Source organism: Vidua chalybeata, chromosome 4 (assembly GCF_026979565.1).
Source record: "Vidua chalybeata isolate OUT-0048 chromosome 4, bVidCha1 merged haplotype, whole genome shotgun sequence".
Taxonomy (NCBI): Eukaryota; Metazoa; Chordata; class Aves; order Passeriformes; family Viduidae; genus Vidua; species Vidua chalybeata.
In genome coordinates, this window is record NC_071533.1 from 58,654,635 (window position 1) to 58,668,147 (window position 13,513).

Consider the following 13,513-nt stretch of genomic DNA (forward strand, 5'->3'; position numbering starts at 1 on the left):
CAGCATGACTAGGAATGGCACTGCTAGAGCTGAGAGGAAAAATTACTCCCCCATTCCACCCCAACTGTTCCTTGCTGGTAGAGACCAAGTCATGATATTTACCATACTAAGAGTTATTACTCTGTCTATGGACAAACAAGCTAAACACAGTCAAAAATGAATAACCATTTTGTCTTTGCCTTTGTAAACCTTTTCCTTATGCTGAAAAACAATTCAATAGAATTTACCCCTTGGCAGACATAGAACAAAGCCATTTCCAAATCATAGGAAGGCTGCAAAACTTTTCAGGCTTTGTAAAGTAAAAGTAGAAAACCAAGGGGGTGGAATAGGTTTACATATTGCTGAATACAGGGCAGAATTAAACTGAATTAAGAAAATTCCTGGAAGAGTCAATACACTCTCAGAGCCATCAAATATTTTCGTTCACTTAAACTGTGTGTTTATGCTACTATTATTTCCTAAGTTCACCTTGGTAAAAGCTAGCTGACTCTGTCTTGATACAATGAGAAACAATTGAGCAGGATAAAGTGAAAGAGAATGAACAATGACCTTTCCTTCTGCAGAGCCCATTGCTGAGGGAGGCAGGTAGAGATCTATCTGGTAATGTTTATCTGACTAAGGCAATTTACTGGATGATAGCTTTCCCCATAAGATCTAAGGACAAAAATGGCATAATATCAACTCACAAGGGGCACACTAATATGAGCCCTAAAATGAAGCCCTCTGTGCTGAACCAACTGTATATTTCACATATAAGCCATGCCATTGAGATGTTTAATGTTCCTCTGGAGAGCAATAGACCAGTGACAAGAAAAATAAACAAGAGCTAAAGATGAAGATGTCCTTGAACTGAAAGTGCTTCACTTTAGGAAACCCAGTAAAGTGAGCAAGAATCTGTGAAGCATAGTTGCATTAAAATTGGCAATATTTTTTTGTGTCTTCAGTGGGATGACTTGGGTATTTTATATCATAGTTCTCCATGCAATTATGAAAACAGTAGTTTTAGCTCACTCTGTCGTACTGAAAGGTAGAACTCCATCTCCTGATGAGAAAAAATCATTTTGGTGGGATTGGAGGTTTAACCTGTGACCTTGTGTATCTGTTCAGGTATCCTCACCACTGGGCTGCAGTGCCCCTCTCTCCTTTCTCCCTCATGCATGTGTTCCCTGACATTTCAGCATGTCAATAAAAAAATGTTGCTGAATCTTTTTCCTTTAGAACATTTGATTTTTAACCAACAATTGCTTTGTGAGAAAAGTCCCTGCAAGCACCAGATGAAATGTACTAACAATCAGGTTAATCTAATAAATACCTTTATTCTCATGCAGTTCATGGCCACAATATCCCAAGCTAAACAATCTAAAAATACACACAAAGGTTTGTTGACTTTGTCTTCAAATCGCTGCCTAAATTCATCAAGCCACTGGATCTGGAGTAAATATGATTAAGTGAGCAGAAGTGCAAGGGTATGGCTGGTTTCATAAAGTATGTGCACAAATAAACACATATAATGGCATCTAACCTCTAACTGGGGTGAAACAGGAAACACAAAATGTCCAGAGGCATAAAATGATACAGTTTATGTAACAGCAAGATCTTCAGTGAAACTAGTTTCTTTGAAGTTGCAGAGTGAAAATGCATTTCTAAATATTAAAAATTATCTAGGAAAGTAATTCCTATTTCTCCCAATTTTGAGATATCCATAAGTATTTCACCATATCTGATCCAAATTTATTAGAGCTTCCCATTCTTTGAGGTAAAATATATCTCAATTTCTCCTCTACACTTAGAAGTTAAACAGAAGTCAAAGTGTCAAGAGTGGCTTGAGTAGTAGAAATATTTTTTTCCTGTTCTGATTTTAAACTTGGAACTTGTGCCTATTCTTAAAATTAAGATATTGATCATTATTTCCAATCAGTCATGCTACAGTCCTTATTTTTATGCCAAGGTCTTTTTCTAAGTGTGTTGAAAAGTAATCTGCACTATTACTTTCAATTACAGCTTAATAATTTATGAAATTACTTAGTATCATACCTGCAATATGTCAGACAGGCTTCATTACATTGCAGTGAGGTCTGATTTAACACAGTCATTATTGTTGCTGTTAAGGGTTTGTGGGGGAAAGGTTCTTGCAACTGTAGTCATTTTAGCCATTTTCGACTAAAATAAGCAGCTACAGAAAAATGACAATATACAGTGAGGTGCTTAGGTTGACCTAAGACTATGCTGTCTCCTAATTGCTTATATTTGCCTCTTGGAATAGCTCCATGTTTTGCATTCAGTTAGGGAAATATTCTCCTAATTTTTTACAGCAAATTGTTTTACAAGCTAGGATGAGCTGTGAAAACTCATGAGGAAGGTAAGGACTTGCATAACATTCCCTGGCAGCCAGGATGTGGGCAGCTTAACTAGCACAGAAACTCCTTGGAAGTGTTGATAAGGACATAATCTCCATACAAAGCATACAAATGCTCAGGTCTAGCCCTGGGCCCCCTTGTTGTGGATACTCTGACATGTGAGCTTATACCCCTGATGTATGACACTATCAGTGGTACAAGGCAAAGCAATGTGCCAAGTAACAGGGGAAAAAATTATTCAGCTCAGTTAAACTTTGAACAAGACAGCTTTTGGGAGGAAAGCACATAAGACATATTCTTTGGCATTAGTTCTCAAACTTACCTTTAGGTGGCCATTACTGAGGGTTTGCCAACTTTGAGATCAGGGGTTATTCCAGATTTTGAAATGAACTCAATAAAACAGGTATCTGGGTTTCTCAGGGCATGTCCTCTTTTGTAACAAAGCATGAAAACCTAAAAACACGTAATTCAACCAAAACATTACATAATGTTTCTAAATTTGCATTTGGTTTTCACTGCTGGTATGAAAAGCTACTTTTTCAGGTCTCAGTCTTCCCACAAAAATAAATCTAATTTTTTTAATCATGTGTATAATGCCAGGACAAGGAAGGGACTACTTTCTTTCCTGTAGTTATTTTGGGCAGAGATAAAGTAACAGAAACAAAGCAAAACACAACTGTACTTCATATATCTGGGATTTCACAGGAACAGAATTAAGCCAAAATTTAACCCTCCCAAACAATTGAAAACAGCCTTTACTCCAGGGTTCATACTTCTGACTGCAAGACCATGGGGTAATGTTCTCTTTAGTCTGTATTTGATATAGCTCCAAGTGAATCACATTGAAGAAATAATCAGTATAATCCTTTGCTGTTGCTTTCAGCTCATTAGGAGTTTTTTCCTGACTCAAATGCAGGTGGCTGAAGATGATTTGAGGCTTCAATCCAAAGGGCCATTCGGGTGCTGTGCTCTTCAGGAGCCACAACAGCCTGGCAAGAAGGGAAAGGTTAACTGAGGCTTCTGCTGGGGAGGGAGATGAGAGACTGGCATGTAGAATTAGAGTAGGAGCAAATCTAAGGGGAAAAATGAATCACAGTATTGATGTCTGGAAAGAACAATATTATGACTATATGGATTTAATGACTGCTGATATCTAGTTCAGTGACAGGTAGTCTCATCTACAGGGACAAAAGTACACAGCGTGCTTCGAGGAGACCTGGAGGCAATCCTTCAACTCAAATCCCATGATAGGATAATATGCTATGGCTTCTTTTATGCTGGAGGTGGCATCCTTTCTAGGTCCCTTCTGAGTATGTCAGTCGATGATAACAGCATAATTTGCCTTAGAAATTTTAATTCCCCACACACACACCCTTTTCTTTACAAAGAAGAAAAGCGTGAACAATTCCTTTGAGCTGTCCTGAATAAATACTTTAAGAATATTAAAAATGAGAAGTGGATTAAAGCTTTCTGAGTGAATTCCAAACCATGTAGGCTGCTTTGCTAATTTTAAAAGGAGGGATGTTATAACCTTCAGTGTTCACACTGTGTGATAGACAGGCATCACCACTGCTAAAAACAGGCAAAGTATATCTGTAGCTGAAGCCAGCTGTAAAATCTCTCCTGGAACATCTGCCTGTCCTTCTTTTTCATAGAGAAAATTTAGTGAGGAGCAGGTAAGGCAGTTCTGTGACATCACAGTTGTTCTACAGGAACTCCTGGATGTCATTAGCTGTTGCACTTTGTTTCCCTGTATTTTATATTCAGCATGCATTAGCAGTTGCTTGTTTTGAAGTTCTCCAGGGTATTCTACATCGAAGTTGCCTGGTAGCAGAACAATCTGTGTTCCTCAGATATGCAAGTGACTAATTTTCCATCAATCAGAGATGAGACTTAAATAAATAAAGGTACTTCATGGGGCTGCTGTGCCTAATGATAAGCAATTATATAAAGTCAAATTAAGGCAGTTCTTTGTGAAGGTCCTGTGAAATTGGTTAAGCAAAAAGAATAACTGCACCATTTCAGTGATTCATCCTATTGCTCATTTCAGTGGGAGCATTATCTCAGTTAACTGATGCAATTAATATGAAAATGAGGAAATCATTGTTTAAGGAGATGAGGAGAAAGAGGGGGTCTTAATGCAGCAGCAGTGGGAAAAAAGAGTCACAGCGATAGAAATTTGCATAGGTCAATGGTAATGTAATGCATTTAGCACATATTCAAAGCTTAACTTGCATAGTAATACAGATCCATTAAATTCTCATTATGATGACCTGTGTCCAACACAATTCAATTTTTCTGAATCCTAATGATAAAAAGTTAATTATGTAAGGTGAAAACCTTTTGTACTTGGTCTTAAAATAAAGCATCGAAAGGGCATTGAGACTATCTTTTAGACATGGCAGGTAGTTTCACTTCTGCTTAATTCAATATTTTATTAACCATGACAAAATCTGAAGTTTGGCTTCTGTGTGCACCACAATTTTTTTTTATGTAGTCAGTGACAATAAATAAGCTTTCGTCTGTAAAACCACAATTTAGTTCTAGTCAACTTCTACTTACAAGCTCCAGTTACAGATTGCACTTCCAGTTTATCCTAGTTTCCCTATTTTTAGTAACCAAAAAGCCTATCCAAATTTGGGAAAAGAAGGGAGAAAAGACCTTTTCCTCTCAGTCCTGTATACACATTCCACCTTTTGTTTGCTAGACGTGTTTTTGAGCCAGTGACGTGGCAGAGTGTGAGGTCTCCAGCAGCTGTTTCTTCTCATCACCTGATTTTGCTCCCCACCACAGCTACAGGTGGAAGATAAGAGCCTGAGTGCTGCTCAGCCTCACGCCATTTCCTGCCATTTATGCCACATTTGCAGATAATGGTCATCCTTGGACTTACTCATCCAAGGCAGGGAACAAATGTGCCGGTTTCCTGGTGCACTGAATCACACTTTGCATTAAGCGGAAGGTGCGGAGATCTGCTAAAATCAGATCCAGCAAAGCAGGCTGCCTTGTGAACAGGCTGTTCTTCTGCAAAGACAACATGCCAGAGTGGCACCTTCCTTACTCCTTTACATTAAAGCCACCATATATCACTCAGGCTGTGTCAGGTTGTTTTAAATTGTGATTAATTTGTATTTAATAGATGTGTAAGGCACCTTTATTAACATCTGCGCAATGTAAGTCAGGCTAAGTGCAAATGAAAGCCAAGTCCTGTGCATATTATTCTCCCTGTCAGGTTTTTTTGTCCTGAAATTTGCAGTATACTTATAGTACATGACTGGTGTTTGTGGAGGTGATCCAAGTCATGACTTTAGCTGCCTAACACCAAGCCAGAACTCAGGATTCATTTGACAAAATGCAGACACCTGCAGAGCAGATGCCGGTACCTGAGCTGGTCACGCAGAGCTCTCCATGCAGGCAGTGAAGACACCCAGCCTCAACACTTCACAGAGCAGATGGTTGCATGTGGTCCTGGGCATGAGCCTGGCCCCAGAGATGCAAAGCTACATGAAAAAAAAACAATAACTCTAATTCTCTAAAGCCAAGCCAAGATCCAACCTTCATAATTTAAATTCACAGTAGTTTAAATTGTCACAGTCCCCTGAACATGCCTAAGCTCTATTTTTTATCTCCTTTAGTGCTTGTCTGAGTCCTTGTGGAGGTAGTGGACCTTCCAGGGAGCCAGTTAAGCTCCCCCAGATGGTACAAGACTAATTCAGCCCCTGCTCCTGCATATACACATATATGAAAAGGGATTTTCCTTACACACAGAATGGGCATCTGTCAGAGTAGGAGCAGTGCTGGAGCAAGGCAGGGCTCAGGCTCAGCTCTTCCAATATTTGGCCATCATATACCATGAATCAGTTTCTTAGCACCACTCAGGAGCTGCACTTCTAAAGCTGATTCACAGCCTTTAAATACAGATAACAAAGGAAAGTTCTAGATTCTGCACCTGGAACAGAGCAAACCTGGATGTACAGACAGACTGGGCAACGGGATGCTGGAGAACAGCACTGCAGAAAGGGACCTGGGGGTCCTGGTTGATGACAAGCTGAACATCAGTCAGCAGTGCCCTGGCAGCCAGGAGGGCCAGCCCTGTCCTGGGGGGCAGCAGGCACAGCATGGCCAGACAGGCCAGGGAGGGGATTGTCCCACTCTGCTCTGGTCTGGGGCAGCCTCACCTCGAGTGCTGGGGGCAGTGTTGGGTGCCACAATGTAAGAATATGGTGAAGGACCTCGAGGGGAAGCCATAGCAGGAGCAGCTGAGGTCACTTGGTCTGTTCAGCCGGGAGCAGAGACTGAGGGGAGATCTCAACCCAGTCTACAACTTCCTTGTGAGAGGAAAAGGAAGAACAGGCTCTGCTCTCTTCTTCAGTGTCAGGATTCAAGGGAATGGCTTGAAATTGTGTCAGGGGAGGTTTAGGTTGAATACCAGGAAAAGGTTCTTCACCCAGAGGGTGGTTGGGCACTGGCACAGGCTCCCCAGGGCAGTGGTCAGAGCACCAACCTGACAGAGTTCAAGGAGTGTTTGGACAATAATCTCAGGCACATGTGTAACTCTTGGGGATGCTGCTGTGCAGTTCTGGAAGATACACCTGATGATCCTTGTGGGTCTGTTCCAACTCAGGATATTCTGTGATCTAAAAGTAAGCAAGAATTACGTGGCTAAATGTTTTGTTGGGCCAGAATCCTATTGCACAATAATTGATCCCAGGAAAAATTAAATATCTATTGCAGTCCAGTGTTAGGCACTGAAATAGTTTTACATACTTTAAGCATATGTGTTTCAAAGGTCTTTATGGGCATTTTTCAGACTACAGTTTTATATTTTACAAAAGGTAGAAGGTAGGCATGGTACAAAAGCTGAAAGGTTATACAGCCATTCTTCTGGCTGCTCTGACTGTCTTCATAGGCCTCCTTTCTGCCAAGGCAGTCATTTGCTGACCCCCCTTGCTGGTGAACAAACAAAATCTAGTTGAAAAATAACTCAGAAAAAAAAATCACTCATTAATACCTTGGTTGTAATCCTTTCTGGTTTGTCATTTCCCAACATGAGAAAATTAAGAAGTGCTGGGTGAAACCATGTGATCAGCCTAGAAATGTGTGGAGAATAATAAGAAATGGTTATATGTAATTAATTGTGATTAAACCTAGTAGAAAAATAACTTGTAGATCACACTAATCTTGCTTAAGGGCAGCTACTTCACAAGTACCACTCTAATTAATAAGCTTCAGTTAAAGAAGAATCAATAAATACTGCTATTCATAGAAAATGGATATTATGTGAGGAGAAAGATTGGGTTTTAGAATAATTTGTTTTCCTCCAAGCACAAATTAAGATTCTTTTAGGGAAAAGAGAAATACCAGGTAGTGACAAATTGAGGAATAATCCAATTAAAATGTTATTGGTTTCATTGTTTATGAAGGTCTGACAAAAACGTTTTATCTCAAGCACTGATATTTACCAAAAGAGGAGTTCTACTTCTAAAAATAGAGGAAATCTACTTTTCAACACAAACACTAATGTATACTGCTAAAAGAACCTCTAATGGGCTATATGAACAAAGCAACAAGCAAAAACAATGCTAGGAAACCCTGGTGACTACATCTGGATAGCAAGAAATTCACAGAGTAGGAATGTTTAAGACAAAACCTCTCTGATTAAATTAATTCTCTTTATTGTCACTACCTAGCATTAAAAATCCTAGATATTTCCGAATCAAAACAGGCTATAGTAGAGATTACCTTTTTTGCTTGTTTGGTTGGGTTTTTTTGGGTTGGGTTTTTTTTTTGGGGGGGGGGGTTGGGTTTTTTTGTTTGTTTGTTTGTTTTGTTTTGTTTTTGGTTTTGGTTTTTTTTTTTTTTTTTTGCAATAAACACAGCCATATTTTGCCAATGAAAGAAGATACCTGAAACCTGTTCTGGGATTCCCTGCAAAAAGCTGTCCAAAGGAGATTTTTCAAAACCAACAAAATCTTTTTCTTTGTATCATGCTTCTGTGAGCTGCTAGTGTTGTGTGACAACATTGTTACACATTGATGTCCAATTCCACTTACAAACTTGTTGAAGAGGGAGGGTCTGAAGCCAAATGCTTCCTTGGCATAGGTGATCCACTAGACATAAGAAGCTATAAGAACATGGGAAGAGTCTTATAGCCAGAAAGGGAAAGCTCAGCTGTTTCATTATCCTGATTGCAGTCACAGACTCTGGTCAGGGCAGGTAGTTTGAAAAGAAAAATAATTCAATTCGCTTTTTACAGATTTAGAGGTTTCAGGGCCTTTGTGAGCTGGATCTGGGCACTGGCCCTCCAGTACAATTACTGCTGTGCACAGATTGCTTGAATCTCCAGGAATTTGTCTGATCTCTCTCTGAAACACTTTTAGCCCTTGCAACACCTGGTAGCAAGGAGTTCCTCTGCATATGTATTTTAGGGTCTCCGAGGGTTTCTCTTTCCACCACTGTTTTGGAGTTCTTTCCACTTTCTTCTGCATCAAAAAGGCAGCCAGGTTTCTTTTCTCTAACCACCTTATGGTATACAGGTCAGCCAAGGACAATAGACTATTCCAACATGCCAAAGCAGCGAGGAAGCTTTTCACAGCACATTGGTTCTTTAGTACTCCCCAGCTTGCACTGCAATCTCCAGTTGTTCTTTCACAGAATAGCATCCAAGTCCATCTTTATTTTCCACATCTGTTAAATCTCTGTGATCATCAATGACCCCAAATGGATTTGTCTCCCCTAACTTCATGGGTCTGAAATTAATTTGTCTATACTCTTTATCTGTGCTCTGTCTTTTGTCAGATGGATTCCTCTGGAGTGGTACTGAGATCACTTATCTCAGGCTCCCAGTTTAAGATTAGATTAATTGCTGCCTGTGAATGTCTTTTCCTCTTCATTGATGAGGTGACTGGCTTGGACTAGATACACAGGTTTTGATGGTTAAACTCAGGTGACATGATTCACATGCTGAGTGCCTTACAAAAGGCAATAACAACAGCAAAATCCAAACCAACCTTACCTTGTATTTCCACATCACTACAAATATTAGAAAATTAGCATGAGCCCACCTTCCTGTGTTTCCTTAGTTCCTGATTCTGCTGTAATGAAATCTGTAGAGGCTGCATGCAGAATTTTCAAGTGCAAATGAGGTAGCATTATAATTTATATTTCAGGACCAATAGGACAGCCACACTCTTACTGTCTAAGCAAATCCTGTGGAACTGCCCTTCTGCCATTTCCTTCACCAGCTGCTGTCTGTAGCCCTAACCCCAGACAGTTTGCCCTGCCTGTAGACACAAAGAGTTTGATTAAGCTATTAGAACTGGATTTCAGTTCCTCAGAGGTGAGGTGACAGGTCCACAGGCTTAGATGAGACCCATTTCTGTTTCTAATGCCGTCAGTAAAACAGAGCTGAAAGATGTTGTCTCCTATTTCCACCTAACAAAGCCAGTCAGTGCCCCTTGAGCAGCTCAGCGACCTCTCCCTTGCTACCCGCCAATACTCACCCTAGGAAACCAAAGCCCTTGCAAGGCAGCATCTTGTGTGTCATACATAGGGTATCAAGGTTCCTAAAAAAAAAGCCCAGCTTGCCCCACTAGTGAAGTCCTAGAAAATCAGGGAAGACAAAAATGGCATCTTGCCAGGTTGTCAGTTCCGTTCTCTGTTTGTTCCCAAGCTTTTGCTGTTGGCAAGAACACATCCCTCTGCTGCAGTGATCCCTGCATAAAACTTTAGAAATCATCCTGATAGTTTGCTAGACTAAATTTTTGCTGGATATTCATACAAGAATGTGAAAAGCTATTTTTGTGCAATGAACTTGCTCTGTTCTAACCCAACAGAGATGAGGATAAAGAAATGGGGAAAAAGTTGCTGCTGTGGGAGAGGAAGGGGGTCTTAATATTTCCCTTGCACCAGTACAATGCAGCTGCTTCTTTTGATAGCTTTAATGCAGCACCTTCTAATTTACATTGGTGTAAGTGAAATCAAATAAAACCCATTATGCCTCTGAACCCAGTAGACGATCAATGTAATGCAGACTTTTACAACCCCGATTTCTTTCTGTAATAGCAAAGAAACAATATGGGTTTACAGAAGGGCCAGGCTAAAGATAAACCTCCCCTGCCTTCTGTTTCTCAGGCTGCAATCATAAGAATCTAAATAGCCATTTGATTATGAAGACTGAGGTCAAGAAGGACCACAAAAAATCAAGTGAGAGCCTGGGAGCTCAACCTGGAGATCATCTTGAAACTGAAAAATGCTCAGTGCACAGAAGATCATCTACCAATTATGCAAAGATATAGAAAATCTGAACATTAATTAAGATTTTTTATTACTTTATTAATAATGAAGTCAAATTGAGTTATAATAAGTTAGACTGTGAAGATGGTTTCTTTGTATTGTTAAATGGTTTCAATTTTGCTGCGTCAGAATTGTAGTAAAAATGTATTTCAAAAAGAATAGATATATTTATATTAATTATATGATAGGGGCACACTCAAACTGTTAAAATAACGCACCCTAGACTTGCTTCAGACTCTTCTCTCTTGTTTCAGACTCTTCTCCCTGCCTTTTTTTCTCTATTTCTCCTTTCCTAGCACTGTCATCTTCCTTGTGAGTTGGCAAAAACTCCACCATTTCTAGTGCCAAAACATCATCTGCAGCTCTGCAAGTTGAAACAGTCTGTCTATTTCAGCGCTTTTCTGATCTTCTCTGGAAAAAAGTTAAGATGTATTCTTGTCTGGAGAATCTGCAGCAGAACTCAGGATACCCCCACTGGATTCAGTGCAGCTGTCAGTTTACCCCAGATGAAAATTGCCGTTCCCCATTTTCTTTTCTTCTTTACATTCTTTGGTAATTTTTCACTCTGCTGCTCTATTTAACGCAAGAAGCGTTGTAGGGACACTGTATAAAATGTGATGTGAAACGATATGCTAAACAGTCAAGATAGTGATGATCCTTCCTTTGACACATATACCCCTGAGTCAGTGGAAGTGGCTGTGGTAGAGACAGAGAGAAGTCAGCTCTCTGATAAAATAGCTGTTCACTTGTGTTTACAAAGTATGTATACAAGTATGTATACTTGTGTATACAAAAATGTATAGTTTTCTGGGGCTGCCAGTGACTTGTCTTACAGTATGAACTGGCATGAAAGGAAGGCATCTTAAAAGCTGTGACTTTCACAGATGGCTTGGAGTGTCCTTTTTGACTAGGCAGCACAGGAGCATCCTGGATGAAGTGGTTTTCCCTAGCACTACAGCCTGGAAGACAAGTAAGGGAAGAAGGTACCTCAGAGAGAGAGGTAGCATTGTGTATGGTCCCCTCAGTCAACAATTTTATCTGTGAATGTGGAGAGAGAAAAATCCAGCTCCCCAGTGATGAGACCCAAGCACTCTGAGGAAAGAGACTTCCTGATTCCCAGACTTGAATTTCTTCTGAAATGAAATGCTGTCTACACTCACAGACTCCTGCTTCTACCTCTGCATTTCACTGTAGTTGTTGAAATCGCCATTCTGTTTTCACACTCAAAGATGCTCTAATCAATGTCACTGGAAATGTCATTCAGCCTTTCACTTGGGTGAAAGGTGATGCTGACATTCTACTTTTCCTGGGTTTCCCTAGAGAACATTTAATTTCTGTGACCTTGCAGACATTTAAGGAACCCTTCACAAGATAACACTGTATTGTGACAGACAGCAGGGACTTTCTCACAAACAGCATTTTGCCAACAGGGACCACAGAAAACATCTGGATTCAGAGAGGAAATAGTAATTCAAAAGGAACACATTGTTGTTCATCAGTATCACCCAGTGATATACTATTACTTCTGCCCATTGGAAACAATATTATTGTACTTCTCAAGCGAAAAGACCATGACCTATGAATCTGACAGTGGGAAACTGAGGTGGTAAAAGTATCTAAAATTTACATATTGCTGAGTGAAGACCAGACCCTGCCATCCATCATTACTAGGTTCCTCTTCATAGTTCTTGTCCTTCAGGAAGGAATGTGAGTGTACTCTGTGGATGTGCATCAACAGGGATGGCAATCACCGAAGCTGTGTCTAAAGATCTGTGGCACAAATCTCCAAGGAAAACTGCTTTGCAAAGCAATAGGAAGAGATACAGGGGTTAAATAGTAGAGATCATTGAGGCCCTCGTGAAGCTTCTTTGGTCGGTCAGGTGTGGGCACAGCAGAAAGCAAAATAAATTAAACTCCTCCAGCTGGAAAATAAATATGAAACAGCAAGTGAATTTGTGCACTTCATGACTGAGTGAGCAAAGCTTAATTCTCTAATTATTACCTCTATTCTACCCACTGAGATAAAGAGCAAGTTAGGAGAGATAATCAGGTTCTAAAACACTGTGCCCTCTTGAATTCAGCCCAAATGTAACAGTTAGCAATCATTCCAATACTGATGCAGTCTCTTGAAAGATCTATAATAATGCAATATTTGCTACTTTGCAATTTTATATGTCAGTATCAGGTGAAGAGATGCTTCATTCTTACTTATTTTTTAACCCACTTTTCTTTGCTTATTCAAATGGTGCAACTGCAGAACCTTGCATGTATTGCACAAAAGTTTGGTTAAGTATTCTATATTACATTATTTTAAATATTCATATTGTTTTAATTTAATATAAATTCTGCTAATACCACCCAGATGTCATCTTGCATTCACAGTCTTAGTTACGTCAATGGCAGATCACATTAGGATTGATCATAAAATTCTCTAATTTCACAAAAGCACTCTGTACTTGTAGCTACTCTACAACACAAAATAAGGGGGGCAGGGGGGTCCTTTTTGGTTTTTTCAATATGAAAAGAATGAAAAATATCAATACAATAGCTCTAAATGCTACTTGCAGTCAGATTATGTGTTAATTATCCCATGACCCCTAAGAGTGCCTGATAACTAAGTAACATTCTAATCGTTTGTTTCAGCATTTCAAGATTAAATTTTATTCATTCAATACCTGCACTCGATAAAAGCAAAAAAAAAAAAAAAAAAGGAAGATATTTGATTTGGGTTCATACAATTAAGAAGGATATCAAGGAAGCTGATCTATTCCTTCTTCTTATCTTGTGCCTTTCTTCATGAAAAAGAAAAGAACAGCTAAGAAATTAAAGTCTGACTGAATAGCATCTAAACTTAACACAAAGAG

The 13,513-nt window shown here is 39.6% G+C and overlaps 1 long non-coding RNA gene across 1 annotated transcript; it reads right to left on the reverse strand.

Moving 5' to 3' along the window:
• Positions 1 to 1,343: 1,343 nt before the first annotated feature.
• Positions 1,344 to 3,975, reverse strand: LOC128787635 (uncharacterized). The gene is made up of 4 exons (XR_008430763.1): positions 3,889 to 3,975; positions 2,680 to 2,810; positions 2,035 to 2,173; positions 1,344 to 1,429 (listed from the first exon to the last, which is right to left on the reverse strand). It is a non-coding gene; the product is annotated as an uncharacterized LOC128787635 (long non-coding RNA).
• Between the last annotated feature and the right edge of the window lie 9,538 nt (positions 3,976 to 13,513).